General features: G+C 35.8%; 1 pseudogene; it reads left to right on the top strand.

Annotated features, from left to right (window-relative positions):
• Window positions 1–14,954, top strand: part of LOC122009812 — a 29,410-nt pseudogene that overhangs the window by 8,067 nt on the left and 6,389 nt on the right.

The following is a 14,954-nucleotide window of genomic DNA, read 5'->3' as shown; positions in this document are numbered from 1 at the left end:
TTCCCAGCAAACAAGAAGTACTCGAAGACAAAAATGTTCATTTGCTTCAGTTGACGAATCCAAATTCATCTACATGTCAGCTCACAGATTCATACTCCAGTGAGCCTTTGATCTTAGATAAAAAAGATTGTGGGCTTATTGAATCAGTGCCTTCCGGACTTGATCAAGATGTACAAGAGGTCAATTGCAGAGTGGACCAGCAAAATGGTGCCAGTGAACTTGCGCTTGTACCTTATGATCCAAAACCTGCAAATGTTGGGACTATGCTAGAAATGCATACTCTTTGTTCAGAAGAAGGACATTGTCTTTCATCTACTTTCTCTAAAGTTGAATCTATACAAAGGCCTCGCTGTTTACCAACTTTGACTAGTAGCAGGAGAGAAGAAAGGATAGTAAAAAAGCTGAAGGTTGAAAATATTCTTATTCATAATCACTTCTACTTTTTGTTTTTTCTGGATTATTTTTTACTTGTTTGAAGCTCAAATATTATTATTATTAAGATAATTAAGAACTGTTATCTTTCATGATTTGACATTTGGATTGGAATCATATTGTGCTTTAAAAGTAAGTTGTACTTTGGTAATGGTTAGATAAAAAAACAATTTAGCAAAAAACCTTGGTGGATGATCAATAGATGTTTATGCCACATTATATTTTCAATAATATACACATTGACCATTTGGTCATAAATCAACTTGTTGGCAGTAGTGAACCCAAATACTAGGTACCACCAATTAAAGATGTTTTCCAGAATCATGGTTTTCCTAGTTGAATACTTGGCTGATGATGATCATAAATTCTTGGTGGGTGCCTACTATATGTTCAAAATTCTTGAATTGAAGACAAACTATAATCCTAATATTTATGATTGGTTGGGTAAGACGCAAGACTATTCTAGCCCTTGGAGAATGATGCAGGGGATTCTGAGAATAAAACTTTCCAAACTGTCTAATTCTTTCCTTCCTGCACTTTGTTTTTTTTGTAGGTTGTATTTAATTTTGTGACTTGTATGTGATGGCAAATAAAATGTTGGGTTTACACATATTGGTTAGTGAATCATTGTGGCAAAAAGGCGAATACGCTCGCCCCCAGCGCCCCCGCCAACCCGCCCCAAGGCCAACGAAGAATGATGCAGGGGATTCTTAAAATAAAACTTTCCAAACTGTCTAATTCTTTCCTTCCTGCACTTTGTTTTTTTTGTAGGTTGTATTTAATTTTGTGACTTGTATGTGATGGCAAATAAAATGTTGGGTTTACGCATATTGGTTAGTGAATCAAGAACTAGCATATAGAGGGCGTAATGTAAACCTAGACTATGTAGGTCTTGGTGGTCTGATGCATAGTAGCTTTTCCTATTTTTGTGTATTAAGAGAATGCATGCTTTTCTTTTGTCACTGTGGATCCAATCTTGATTCAGTTGTTAAATAACTTGCTACCTCTAACAATGTGAACAAGTTCTTTTGTAACTATACGATCTTGATTAATTTTTTGGACTTATGTCCCTACATCTGTACATTACTACTAACATGAACTTTGCTGGAAAATTGGTAGAAGAAATCCTGGATTAGTGGGATTGGAATATGGTTATCATTAGTCATTATTTTTATTGTTATATTCCCTATACTATTCTCTTATAATAATGGGATCCAGCTATAGTGTCTTTCTATTTCTTAAATTAGAAAAATAGACCTGTATTTATTCCCTCAGGAATAATGAAATTATTGAACTGTTCATTCCCTCATCCAATTTTCATTTGAAAATTGAAGGATGAAGATGTAATGAATTAATTCGGTATACATGCTCTGTTATTTATAGGAACTATATAAAACATACTTTTTTTCCTCTTTACATGTCTACTCTATATTTTTGCAGCTGGAGAAAATTGTTTTGGTGACTGAGCTATACAGGTGGTTAGAGGAACTTGAGAAGGGTAAACATACGAAAATGTGTAGGAAAACTTTGACTTGCATCTTGAATAAACTGCAAAAGCAAGGATTGTGTAAGTGTATCAAAGTTAGCATCCCTATTGTGACAAATTTCAATCGCCATCGTGTAACCGAAGTAGTTTTGCATCCTTCAATTGAAAATTTGTCTGGAGACTACTAGAAAAAATCTACCGCAAACAGAGGGACTTTGATATGCAGATCCGTAAACATGCATCCTCAAGATTAAGGAATGACATACCCGTGCACAAATTTGCTAGTTCAAAAATTACGTCAAATGTTGAGGATGGCAAACCTATTGTCCTAGAGGCTATGCGTGCCAATGGATTTGTTTTTGCTAGGATGGTGCGAGCAAAGCTGTTGCATAAATTTCTGTGGAGCTATGTCAGAAACTCACCTAGTTGGCATGATGCTGCCAATTCTAATCACCGTTGGTATGATATGAAGTGTCCTCAGAGCACATGTCACATATTTTTGCTTCATGAAGCTGTGAAAATGATGCAGCTTAGACTGGCTACTTTGCAATTCCTTGGGATCTAAGGAGAAACATGGTTAAGCATTACAGACTTGGTTTAAGGCTTAGATATACCCTTATCTGAGTACAAGAACTTGGTTGATGATGATGCAACAAAGCGACTGTCAGGGATTATTAATATACTGATTCGTATGAAGGTAATATTTCTATTTTTATAATTTGAGAAATGGTTTTACTTTTGACCAGGTTTCTCATTATCCTTGTTCCATATAAGTTGTGCTGTACTTCTAAATACTGATGGTTTCTGAATTCTGATGCTTGATATTTGTTTATTTTTGCTTGTGTTTTCATCTCTGATGGTGTTGCATCTTGTTATGTTACTTTGTAGCGAAAATTTTATGATTCCTGCACCTTTTTTTTTGCTCTTTTTTTAAAAGTTGACAAATGACAGTGGACTTCTTTTTCTGAATTAATCTCCACCTTGCATAGGTTGTATTTAGTTACAAACAAGTTTTGACAGGATTTTCAGTATTTATCTCTTTCTTGTATTCCTTTTGTCCTGCATGAGTTGGTATTAATTTGCTATAACTATATTTTGGCCCTCTCTGCAGCCTTAGTACTGAGTTTAGGAGGTGCTTGGCAGGAAATGTTGCATATACAGTTCTTTCTCTATTATGCTACTTTCCCTCTCTACTTCTTTTGTACCACAAACAAGAGCTGGGACTAGAGTGCTTGTCCATCTTGACCCTTATCTTCTCATTTGACTATATTCCATATCTTGTAGAGAATCAAAAGCATACTATTGATTTCTAGGAGAGAAGCTAATCCTATTGCGGATATTAACCAACCCTTTTGTTTCCATTAGAGATGGGAAAGTTTCATTGGAGTAGGGTTTCTAGATCATTTTGGACTACTTTTGCTACATAAGTTCTATTATATATAAGGGGAGTTTTGGCGCAGGCTGTAGAGTTGTTGCCATGTGACTTGGTGGTCACAGGTTCGAGTCACGAAAACATCCTTTTGCAATGTAGCGTAAGGTTGCATATAATAGACAGCTCCCTGGACCTCGTATTGGCGGGAACTTTATGCGGCTGTCCTTTTAGCTCTACTATATATGTGGGCAAAGCAGGTCCTATCTATGATCATTGACATATGCGGTTAAAATGATGCTAACAAATTATTGTGACTTTGTCTTGGGCATTTTTCTTTTCTTCTCGTTCTCTCATTTTTCGTTTGTCCGTACCCCTAATTGTATTATTGGGTTCATAATCCAACTAGAATAGAAATTATCATTGGGTCTTGAAAATAGGTGGTCATACCGACCAACTATGGACTATTATTCATATCATACAGGTCAGGATAATGCAGTTGGAGATTTCAAAACCATGATTATTTACCTGACATAAAAAATTCACGAAATGGTATGTACTGGCATATGTGTTTATGACAACTTAATCTCAATACAATCATGGTGTCCTGCCTAGCATAAGTTACAGATCAACTTATTCAAATACCTTGCATGGTACGTTTGGATTTGTTCATCAATAGACTTTTAGATTGAAAGTAATGCTTAGATTTCTTAAGCTAATAAATCGCTGAATCCTCAAACCCCTTATTTGCTTTTAATACAACAACCATGAGTCCCAACTTGACTCTTAGTAGTTAAGTTAATTCCAATGATTATTGAGAAGTTGTTGATTGCTTAAATTAATCTCTGTAATATACATCAGATATAGGTGAAATCTAACATTCTTTGTTACTTTTTATTAGTTGTTACAACTAGTGAGAGAGGGGCTTAATGAAGAGGACAATCCTGTTCTTACGTATGCTATAGAGCTGAAACCATATATTGAAGAACCAATGACACAGACGCTAACACCTTCGCATGTTAAGGTTGACTTGCATCCTAGGATACGGCATGACTTTGTTCTTTTGAAGCTTGAGGCTGTTGATGTATATTGGGAAACCTTAGAGTATTGCTTTGCAGCAGCAAATAAAGAAACGGCTTGTCATGCATTTCCAGGTTCTTCTGTCCATGAGGTCAGTTATTTCGTCTGATCTGTGCAGTTTTTGGTTGTACGCTTTTGCTGAGTATTCCATTTATTTTGGATGAAAACATCCTAATCTGTTATTTTACATGATCATGTTTGTCAGTTGAGCTTAAATATGTTGTGTGCCCTTGAAATAATAATGTGTAGAAGTAGTTCTTAGTTGTTAACTATTTTGCTCAAACTTGTATGTCCTTGTTTCATGTCAAAAATAGAGCATGAAGATTAACTGATACCTCATTCACTGCACATACTTTTGACATCTCAATTAATATCTATTATTTACTTTAAAGTTTTATACATTGTTTCATGTCAAACAGAGAGCCTGAAGATTAGTGCTTCAAATGCACTGTGAATATTATACTACATCTTAAATTTAATTTCTGTTCTCGGTCCATCAGTACGACTTAGTTTTGAATTTTCTTTGTGAATATTATATTACATCTCATTTAATTTTCTGTTCCTGGTCTTATGGTGCCTCTAATGCACTGTGAATACCGTCAGTACAATTTAGTTTTTAATTTTCTTTGTGAATATTATATTTCATTTCACTTAATTTTTTCTCAGTCCATCAATATGATTTTGTTTTGAATTTTCTTAGTTAAACTTTATGAATTGTTTGAAATGGGAGAATTAATATCTATGATGTGTTAGGCATTTCAAACCCGTTCGTGGACTTCACTTCGAGTGATGACTGCAGAGCAACGGACGGAGCTTCTGAATCGTCTAAACACTGTTGATTCAAAGAAGAAAATATCCTTCAAAGAATGTATTCGGATAGCTAGGGAGTTAAATCTCACAGTAGAACAGGTAACCCTCTTTTCTGATTTATTTAGTATTTCTAAATTTTAGAAAAATAGATGGAAGTAACCATATGTTGCACTCCATATAGGGTTGATGTTGAATGGTTATTACTTTTTCTTAGCATGTAACGATGTGAACATCTACGAATTAAACTATGGAGCATATAAATTAATTTTGCTCTTCTATCCTTAAAGCAAATACCAATACGTATCATATTGTAAAAATTTTCCATGGATAGTACAATCTATGTTTAGTACAATGCATACACAATGGAAATTATAACAATCTAAACTCAAAACACAGATGACCAACTATGAAGATCTGAACTCAAAGCATGTAGTTAAGCCACTAGTTAAGTAATGCCTAGCTAACCTTGCAACATCCAGTACAATGTGCTGCTTTCCTGCCCTGGTTAAGCAAATGAATTTCGTATCTGAAGTCAGCTGAATTTTTGCCAATCATTCTTCCAAGTGTTCTGATCTAGCAGAATCTAGTTTGTTCCTAACTCCTATTATTCTGTAACTCTTCAGTGCATTGCTATACCTACATTGTCCATTTTTCTACAACTATAGATTGCAAGGATCTCGCTTTATCTAACTTTATAATAAGAAACAATAAAAAGAAAACTCTGTTTTTAGTTGTTCTAATCAAGTTAATGTTGATCTTACCACATGTTTGAATTCTCATCTTTGAGCCATGTGGATGCATTTGCACTAGACTTTAGGTTATCTTACCAACTGCCATAAACAAATCACATCTATTCTATTCACTATTTGTAGTCAATCTGTGATACAATTAGCAAAATGTGTTTATTGTTGTACAAACACATAGAAACCTTCCTTCTTTAGCCTATAATACATTTGTTAGAAATGAGTCCTGGATGTTAATCTTTAGTGTACAAATATTCACGCCTGAATTTATGAAGTCCTGTTGCGATGAAAGTAGATGTGATTGTTGCTGTAAAAAAAACACATGGAAAGTTTCCATCTTTTAGTGTATAACACATTGTTACATATGTTTTATGGATGTTAATCTTGCATATACAATTTCACATCTGAATTTATGAAGGCCTCTTTGACAAGTGGTCTCAGATCTGGCATTTTGTATCTGGGTCGACAGCTTTGCAAGATCAAAGGCTATTCTTTCAGATTGGCCAAACTAGATTAGTCTTGTTTATCCTTAAATGCACAAGCTATTGGGACCCGATGGTTGGTTAGAAGGGGGATTGAATAGCCCTGCACAATTAAAAAAAATGAACCTTTCTCGGACTTAAACGAACACTTGTATAAAATAAAATAAAGAAATAAACTAAAAGATGAGGCTCACAAATTTTACTTGGTTACAACCGGGGAGATTGTCAATCCAAGGAAATGAATCGCACTAAGTATCTCCTTCAGGCGGAGAAGTCTCATAGAGCAGTGAAAAGCACAAAAAGATGAAGCTAAATTAACAAAGTGAAGCGCACAAGTGTTGGAACTCAAATTGCTTATTGATGTTGAAGCTTCTAGACCAAGGCTATATTTATAGCCTTGGTCGGGGCGCTTGGAAGCGTTCCAGGCATCTGGAGTGGGATAGAAATCTATCCCTGACGCAACGGTCAATGTCCACGTCGATGGTGATAAAGTCTGGGTTCCGGATGCCCGGAAGGGTTCCGGGCGCCCGGACCCTCAAAGTCAATCCTGTTGACTTTTTCGGTCCAGGCCCTCTACTCCGGTGTTGCTTGCCTCGTTCTGGGTCTTCCGCTCGCTTGGGTGATTTCGGCCAACCGAAATAAGGCTCACCCGAACCCAATTTCAGTCTTCTCCTCAAGCAAACTTCCACTCTGGCTTCTCGTCCCTCAAACGTCACGTACGTTCTTCTGGTTCACCGGTGTACTCTTCCGCGGCACCTCGTCTCTCAGACGCGCCGAGCCCGTCGGCTCTTTCCCGTATCGTCCTTCTCGCTAGTCGTGTCTTCCGCTCAACTTCCTGTGCTCCTAAGCTCCTGTACACTTAGACACAAGGAAACCCAAGAGGATCTATCTTAACTTGTTTGATCACATCAAAACAACCTTGGGGTTCCAACAATCTCTCCCTTTTAATTGTGAGCAACTCAAGTTAAGCTAGGGTAAACAAATAAAGTTAAAGCAAAAATAAATTTTGCACTAAAGCACAAAAAGTAGAAAATTTAATATTTAGTTATCCCCCCTAGACTTAATCTTTTTCTTCTCCCCCTTTGATCACATAAAAAATGGGGTACCAAGAAAATTTTAAGAGTAATTTTGATTTAAAAAAAAAATGTTATCAAGTTTTGAATTTTTTTTTAAAAAAATTCTATGTGGTTTTAGAAGCTTTAAGTGTTGTAGAAAAAGTTTCTAATTATGAAAATTTTAAGCAGATAAAAAAATTCTAAGTTAAAAAAAAAATTTAAGTAAAAAAGAATTTCAAAGTAAACTCTGATTTTGGAAATATTAAGAACAATTTTGATAGCTCTAAAAATGTAAATGCAATAATTTTAAAAACATTTTCTAAGTAAAAAAAATGAAAAATTTTCTCAGTTAAACAAATTTTCAAGAATTAATTTTTGTAGAAATTTTGGTAAAGTAAATATGATATTTTAAAAAAAACTTTTAAGTAAAAAAAATTTCTAAAGAAAAATTTACTAAGTCCTCCCCCTTTTTTTTTAAGTTAAAAAGATTTGCATAGAAAAATTTTAGAATTTTCGAAAACAAATGAATAACTATTCAAAGCATTTTCAATTTTAATGCTCGATCAGTTAGTCAATTAAATATTTTATTTTAATATTTGGCTTTCAGGTTATGGCTAGACATTAGACCTTCTTGGTTATTGGATCATCAACCACTTCTAGACAAAGTCGTATAAGGAAATTAAGCGTTTAATTTTCTTGCTGAAAGCGCTAAGTCTAAATTAAAGTTCAAGTTAAACAATACTTTAGAACCCAATATAGGTTCCATCCAACGGGATTAATTAGGAATTTCTTCGGGACATATTTCTTTGAAATATTTTTAATTTGTCCTTTGTGATATCTAAAATACCAATTTAGGTTATTGAATTTTCTAAAACTTGTATTATATGAGCATGCAAGATTTTTCAAGTTATTTCTTTTTGCAAAATATCATTTTCTAATTTTATTTTGTCAAACTCTTCTAATGGGCAAGATTTTGCTAAAATTAATTTTAAATTTCTTTTTCAAGTTTGCAACAATCTTTGGTTAATACTTTCACAAATTTAAATAACTTGTCAGGTGGGAGAGATCGTACCTGACTTACCTTATTTACTTCGTTATCCGTAGCTCTCCTTGAATTGCTACTTTCTTCCGATGTAGTTTCTCCTTCATTGATGTTCTCGATGCTCATTTCGGACGAGCTTGCTTCGTGTTCATCTTCTTGATGACTTGCCATTAATACAATCCGGAGAAAGCCTCGACTTTCGATTTGGACGACGTATCGTCCCACGTCGCCTTTAGAGTCTTGTACTTGTTCATTTGGACAGGTTTCTTTCCTTTGTCCTTGTCCTTATTCCTAAGCTTGGGGTAGTTGTCTTTGACGTGCCCTTTTTTGTTGTAATGGTAGCATCTGATCATCCTTCTCTTTCTACCTTACGGATGGTTAGTTTTTCTTGATTTAAATAACTTTTTGAAACTCCTTACCATCATTGCCGTTTCTTCATCCTTGAGAGAAGATTTTGAATCTTGTTCGTCCATCCTTGCCTTAAGGGCAATGTTGTGCGTCGGTTCCTTCTTCGTATCTGCACATCTCGACTCATGGATTTTAAAAGTTGGAAAATAACTCTTCTAAGGTAACAGTTTCTAGATCCTTAGAGATATAGTAGGCATCTACTAATGATGCTCATTTCGTATTTTTAGGGAATCATTAAGTGCGTACCTTAGCGAATCTCAATTGCTTACCTTTTCTCCGAGATTCGAAAGTCCGGTGATGAGCTCCTTAATTCTCGAGTGAAGGTGTGCTATGGTTTCGTTTTCTTCAAATCGGAGGTTGGTGAGCTGATTGCGAAGTAGGTCCCATCTCGTAAGTTTCGCTTCCGAGGTTCTCTCGTGTAGTTCCAGGAATTTCTCCCAGAGCTCTTTTGCGGACTCATAAGTTCTGATCCGGTTGGCTTCTTGTGGCGGTAGTACGCATAGCAGATGGAACCTGTCCCTGTCATATGTCACGTAGTCGGCTTGTTTCTTCTTCGTCCATTGATACTTTTCCTTGCCCTCGGGTGTTTCAAAACCAAATTCCATTATTAATGATAAATCAAAATTGATTTTGAAAAATACCTCTATTCTCTTTTTTCAGCTTGTGAACTCCCCGTCGAACTTCGGTGGATAGATGTTCCATCCGACCATTGATTTGGCGCTTCGATCGGCAGTTAGTCCTCGTGAAGTGTCTTGGCTCTGATACCACTTGTTGGGACCCGATGGCCGGCTAGAAGGGGGGTTAAATAGCCCTGCACAATTAAAAAAAAAAAGAACCTTTCTCGGACTTGAACGAACACTTGCATAAAATAAAATAAAGAAATAAGCTAAAAGACGAGGCTCACAGATTTTACTTGGTTACAACCGGGGCGATTGTTAATCCAAGGAAATGAATCGCACTAAAGATCTCCTTCAGGCGGAGAAGCCTCTTACAGCAGTAAAAGCACAAAAAGATGAAGCTAAACTAACAAAGTGAAGCACACAAGTGTTGGAACTCAAATTGCTTGTTGATGTTGAAGCTTCTGGACTAAGGTTGTATTTATAGTCTTGGTTGGGGCGCTTGGAAGTGTTCTAGGCGCTTGGAGTGGGATAGAAATCTATCCCCTACGCAACGGTTAACGTCCATGTCGATGGTGATAAAGTTTGGGTTCCAGGTGCCCGGACCCTCAAAGTCAACCCCGTTGACTTTTTCGGTCCGGGTCGTATGCTCCGGTGCTGCTCGCCTCGATCTGGGTCTTCCGCTTCAGCTCCGCTCGCTTGGGTGATTTCGGCCAACCGAAATAAGGCTCACCCGAATCCAATTTCGGTCTTCTCCTCGAGCAGATTTCCGCTCTGACTTCTTGTCCCTCGAACGTCGCGTACGTTCTTCTCGTCCACCGATGTACTCTTCTGCGGCACCTCGTCTCTCAGACACACCGAGCTCGTCGATTCTTTCCCGTGCTGTCCTTCTCACTAGCCGCATCTTCCGCTCGACTTCCTGTGCTCTTAAGCTCTTGCACACCTAGACACAGGGATAAAAAACCAACAGGACTTATCTTAAATTATTTGATCACATCAAAACAATCTTGGGATTCCAACACAAGCATCTTTAATTAAGTGAGAATACACTTGCTTCCATTTTTTGCTAATGTTCTAAATGACAGTTGAGGTGGCGCCTAGGTGGGAGGCAGACCTCAACTGCGCTGTGAAAGGCAGTGGTTTAGGCGGCAGATAAAGTCAATGTAGGCCTCCTTTTGCCTCAAACAGTTGTCGTCGCCAACTACTGCTTGCCCCCGCTGCTGCTCGCCGTTGCCGCCATTGTAAAAACCTAACTCTCAATTTCAACGTTTCGACTTTAGATGCGTCGCTGAATTTGGGCTATGCGTCCGGTCTTGTAACGGGGCTTAGGTGACGTGTCCGGGCTCGTGCAATGGGTCCGGACTCATCGCTAGGCCCATGTGACGGGTCTAGACTCGTCACTGGGTCTAAGTAATTGGACGCATTGCTTGGGTCTGACGACGTGTCTTACGTCGAAACGCGGTTTTTTTTTTGAACTTAGGATTTAATCAAAACTTTAGGTTTATAATTTTAATCAACTCCTGGTTATGATTGAGATAATTTAAATAAACTTAATTAAAGTCTAATAAAATTATCCTATATATATATATTCTAATTCTAATTATTATTTATTATTATTATTTTTTAAAAATATTTAGATTAATTTTTTATTTTTAGTTAATATATTTTATAGTATTTTTTTCTAATTTTTATCCTTTATTTAATTTTTGATCTTTTAGTTAATATATTATTTAATTATGTATAAAAATAATCAAAACAATTCAACTACCTAGGCGGTAGGCGACCGCCCGTTTCAACATTGTTTTTGCAGATATATGCTTCAAATGACCTCAAATGATCATTCATCATGCCTAATAGGTAGCAGAAATTAGGCTAGTAGGGAACCAAAGTTGGATATGCGGTAGAAGCCTGTATTTTCTTAGTAGGGAACCAAAGTTGGATATGCAGTAGAAGCCTGTATTTGCTAATGGCCAAACAAGCTCATTCTCTTTAAAATGAACCTTTTCCTCAACATTTGAGTTGTTTTGTTAATGTTAAGAAATGATAATTTCTGTGGAAATTTGTTTCTTTTTCATTACAAATTTCTTTTCCATCTGCTTCACTAGACACATGGTAAAACCATTCCAACAAATTTAATATTAATAATTTTCATAGTCTAATTTCTTCATCTATATGGAGTTCCATTTGTCCAGGTACTTCGATTTTCGTATGACAAGCGTCAATCCCGTCCTAGTTACAGATATTCTCGTAGTTTAAAGTCCACAGAGCATGCAAAACATATTGATAAGTACAATTCTGAACCGTTTGGTAGGAAGAGGAAGAGATCTTCTACAGGTGGGTCCCAAAATCTTCTCCTGAACAAATTGAGCCTCCAAGTTGTAGCAAAAGAAAGTACATATTACCCTAGGGATTGGCAGCCAAAACATTTTTTTTTTGATTTTCCAGATGCAAATGAAAATCACCTTTCAGATTCTAGAGATCATGAAAATGGTAGAAATCTTGCTGTTCTCAGTATTGTTCATGCTAAAAGATTCTTCTGGAATGATAGATTGGACAGGTATGAACATGGAATAACAGAGGTTGCTAAAGTATAATTTTCTGATCCCATTCATTTCTATATAATTCTCCTAAATCCTTGACAAGGTTGCTTTATTTTAATGTTTTATGTTTTCTTTTATGGGGCTGTGATTCTTCTAGTCAGCTAGTGATACAATATGCAAGACAGAGGGCAATCCTTGGAACTAGATTTTATCGAGTTGAGTGGAGGTCTCTTTCTGACCTTCCAGCTCTCCCTCTCACCTGTGGTAGAAGAATGGCGTTGTTGAATAGTAATAGCAATGTCAGAAGAGCAGTAATGAGATTATGCAACCTCCTAGGCGAACGCTATGTTAGGTATCTGGAGAAAGCACGCATGGAGAAGGAACCTCTCTCTCAAAACTTTTCACGTAATCATGACAGTGGTTCACAACAGAGTTTACCTCAATACTTCTGGGATAACTCTGAAGATCCTGATGTGAGGACTGCTGTTGATGAAGTTCTTCAATACAAAAGGTTAGCAAAGTTTCAGAATGTTAAGAGACTTGAACACAAGCATCGAAAAGAATGGCCAGACATTTCTCCAACTGATGCCACAAGTTCATGCATCCAAAAATTGGTATGCAGTGTGTTGTTTCTCTGTTTCATTGTGATTTTTAATCAAAGCTCTAAACTGGTTGTTCAACTTATTCTGTCTCAGCCTGCATCCACTGAACACGAAACTGTTTCGAAATGTGATGGAAATAAATCTCTGAATCATATCTCTAGGCACCAAAAAGTAAATGTTGTATCTACTAGTCCAAACAGGTCAAGCTCCCGACATTCTCATGGAAACATTGCAAAGATTCTGAATAGCAGGTATATCATGATGAAGAGGAAAGTATGTGAGTCATTGGCAGTTTCAAATGCTGTTGAACTTCTTAAGCTTGTCTTCCTTAATACGTCGGCATCACCTGAAGCACAAAGCTCTTTAAGAGTAACTCTACAGCTTTACTCCGAGCATGAAATATTTGCTGCATTTAACTTTCTGAAAGAAAAGAACTTCCTTGTAAGTATTAGATCCTTCCCAGGAATTATGCTGATTTCTAATATTTGCCTGATTTACTACATGAAATAGTGCCATGAATAGTTCCTTGCTTGAATCAAACTTTCTAACTTTGTCACTTCAAATTTGAAACCTTTACCTACTTTTTTTTTATATAAACTCAGCATTAAAAAGATGAACACCTGTGTGGTAGTTATTTATTCTCATCTTATTCAATAGTCTTGAGAGGGCTGTCTGTGGAATGGAATTGGAGTGAAAGTGATTAATTTCATGTTACTTTTTAGTCACAGATGCAATATTGATACATTCATTGTACATATTTCCCAACTAATGCAATCAGATTTATGGTCATATATGACAAATAATGTTTTCATGTCTTGAAGTCATATGGACCAGTTAAACATGGAAATGCTCAGATAGGATCCCTGTTCCATTACTGAATAAAGCCGATATAAGAATTCTAACTTGATTGTAACTAGAAGCCTTGAATTATTACGTATGAAAACTATAATTGCAAGAGACTTCTAATTGCATGGATCCACACTGTCACTGAGATACAAAAAACCTAAAGTATCTGTTATATCAGATCATTATGATTGATGACATTGGAATCAGTAAAAAGTTTTAAAAGAATGGAGAAAATAAAATGGCGTCTTTACTTTTAACATATGATGTTCAAAAATTTAAGAAAGATGTATAAAATGCTCATGAAATACTAGTTATTAGGAAATAGGAATATATAGATCTCGTGGATTTATTAAAACGAAAGAACATATTGATGTAGATATCTTTGGTAGGATAAAGAGATAATGGTTTATATGAAAAATAAGCTTCTACAGTCTTGTGGTTCTTCGGTTCAAATCTAGGAAAAAAAGTTTTAAGATGCTTGTTCAAGTAACCAAATTTCATGGATCTTAATGTTGGGCCACAAGAAAGCAATGCCTATGAAATGCTATTGTAGCAGATATGAGAATGATGTTAAAATAGATGTGAGGTTATTACAAAGTAGAATCTAAAATACCAACATAAATGCAAATTGGTTAAGGATTAAGATGATATCAACATATTCAAAGATACAAGAGATCTAATAGGGAGACAAACTGAATCAATTAGAATCAAAAGTGATAGGGATAGAGAGAAAAAATGTTATTTAATGGAATTAAAAAGTGATTTTAAAAAGCTAAATATTACTAGCAGAATAGTCTTAAATATCTGTAGGGACTGAAGAAGCTCTATGTAGCTGACCTCAAATGACTATGAGTCAGAATGTTTCTATACTTATGCTTTCATTTTTGTCTTTAGGATGGCATTCTCTCTTTTGACCTGTTATTTAGCCTATCCTTGATAAGATTTGAGTGATTCTGGAGCTCAGAATGACTGAAACTGAATATGTGCGTAATGTATTTGTTAATTGAGATAAAAAAGAATACACCAACTTTATTGAAGAGTGAGGCATATTTATATACAAACTAGGAATTTAACTTAGGAAACTATAATTAGGCTAATTGACAATTTACTTAATTGGTTGATATAGTAAGTAATATATACAAATAATATGATAACTGTTAAAGCATAGATATTCAGCATACCCAACTTGTTACAAAGATAATCAACCTGAGCCTCATTTAAAGCTTTTGTGAAGATGTTCCCGAGTTATTATTCAATCTTCATATATCCGGTAAAAATCAAGCTTTGTTGAATTTTTCTCACGAATAAAATGACAATCAATTTCAATATGCTTAGTTTGCTCGTGAAACATATGATTCGATGCAATATGAAGAGCAACTTGGTTATCACACCACAATTTTGCTGGTATTGAAATTTTAAGTTATACTTCAGTCAAGAGTTGA

The sequence above is a fragment of the Zingiber officinale genome, chromosome 8A (genome assembly GCF_018446385.1).
Source record: "Zingiber officinale cultivar Zhangliang chromosome 8A, Zo_v1.1, whole genome shotgun sequence".
NCBI lineage: Eukaryota > Viridiplantae > Streptophyta > Magnoliopsida > Zingiberales > Zingiberaceae > Zingiber > Zingiber officinale.
This window is presented reverse-complemented; position numbering and strand designations above follow the sequence as displayed.